Consider the following 1,580-nt stretch of genomic DNA (forward strand, 5'->3'; position numbering starts at 1 on the left):
AATAGCTGTTTCTGGACAATGGACACTCGTATTCTTGAACAAGAGTGCCTTGTTTCTGCGTAGTTTAACTCTGACAGTTGGTTAAACACAAACCAGGCATTCTTGTTCTGGAATAAGAATCTCCACACACGCCGCTGACCAGGAACAACTCTAAGGTCTTGTTTCAGTGTAACAGTTAGTGAGAGTTAACACACTCAAGGTACTGCCTACTTGACCTAGCCTAGGTGGAGTGAAAGCGACTGACCACACTTCAGCACAGCACTCTGGCTAAACAGGGTGATATGGCATTAGCAGGGGGATTGGATTAGGTGTTACCTTCCCCCCCACTGCATTACTTGCTTCAACCCACCCTCCCAATAGGCTAGCACGTTCAAATTTAAAGCACCACTTAACTTGAGCTACAGATTTTTATGTATGGACAGGAATCAAATTAGGGGTAATACTCAAGTTATAACTCGAGCTAACTGCGCTGTGAAAATACATCCTAGTGTAGGCAAGCCCTGAGCCTGCTGAAGGTAGAAGAATCGTTCCCAAAGCTATCTGCTTTGCAACAGCTTTCAGCCAGATGTCTACCAGAGATAGGGTTAAAGACGACATGGACTTGGGGGTGGTGGCGACTTGTAAAGGGGAGGCGGATCTTTGGCCTTGGTGTTTTCCCAGCTTGCTATATTATTGATCAGTAATTGGCTGCATCTGTTTTCCAAGCGGTGCGCTCACCTCTGCCTGATTTTTAATGTAAACACCAAACATAGATGCAGAGAAGCGGAACCCCAGACTGGAGTGAGTCTGACCCACTCCCCTTTCCCTCACTAACACAGCGGGAGCGGCTGGCTCAGTCGCGCTCTGTCTGCCTGTGGGTCTGGATATTTTGCGGGGCAGGTTTTAGGGGTGTGTGAACAACAGAAAGAGAAAATAAACTGCTAAAGCAAAACAAACTAGAAACATGCATTATCAGAGAAATGAGGATACATTTGTTTGAAATATACCAGTGCCAGTGTCAGGATGGCCGAGTGGTCTAAGGCGCCAGACTCAAGGTCTATCTTCCCCTCTCCTGGGTGTTCTGGTCTCTGTATAGAGGCGTGGGTTCAAATCCCACTTCTGACACATCTTTTTTCCTTTCCTGTTTGAGCTTTTCTTTCAGAAAGGGAGATTTAAGTTACACTGAATTAAAAAATGGAAACACACAGACAAGGGAATCATTTCTCTCTCTAAAAAAGAACAGGAGTACATGTGGCACCTTAGAGACTAACAAATATATTTGAGCATAAGCTTTTGTGAGCTACAGCTCACTTCATCGGATGCATGCAGACTCTCTCACATCTCTCTCTCTCACTTCTCATTGTTTCTTTCTTTCCATGTAGGGCTTGATGTTTTGGAGAGAAGTCACCATTATATTCTTTTATGTTGCAAAATAACAATCCTGTAAATTCAACATACTAGAATAATTAACCTAACAATAATCCAGGCAATTGTCCCTTGCCTCTGTTTGCCAGAAGCTGGGAATGGGTGACAGGGGTTGGATCATTTGATGATTACCTGTTCTGTTCATTCCCTCTGGGGCACCTGGCATTGGCCACTGT

At 44.6% G+C, this 1,580-nt stretch overlaps 1 non-coding gene across 1 annotated transcript; it reads left to right on the forward strand.

Annotated features, from left to right (window-relative positions):
• Positions 1-996: 996 nt before the first annotated feature.
• On the forward strand, positions 997-1,104 carry TRNAL-CAA. Its single transcript has 2 exons — positions 997-1,034; positions 1,059-1,104. It is a non-coding gene; the product is annotated as a tRNA-Leu (tRNA).
• Positions 1,105-1,580: the final 476 nt, after the last annotated feature.

The sequence above is a fragment of the Dermochelys coriacea genome, chromosome 14 (assembly GCF_009764565.3).
Source record: "Dermochelys coriacea isolate rDerCor1 chromosome 14, rDerCor1.pri.v4, whole genome shotgun sequence".
NCBI lineage: Eukaryota > Metazoa > Chordata > Testudines > Dermochelyidae > Dermochelys > Dermochelys coriacea.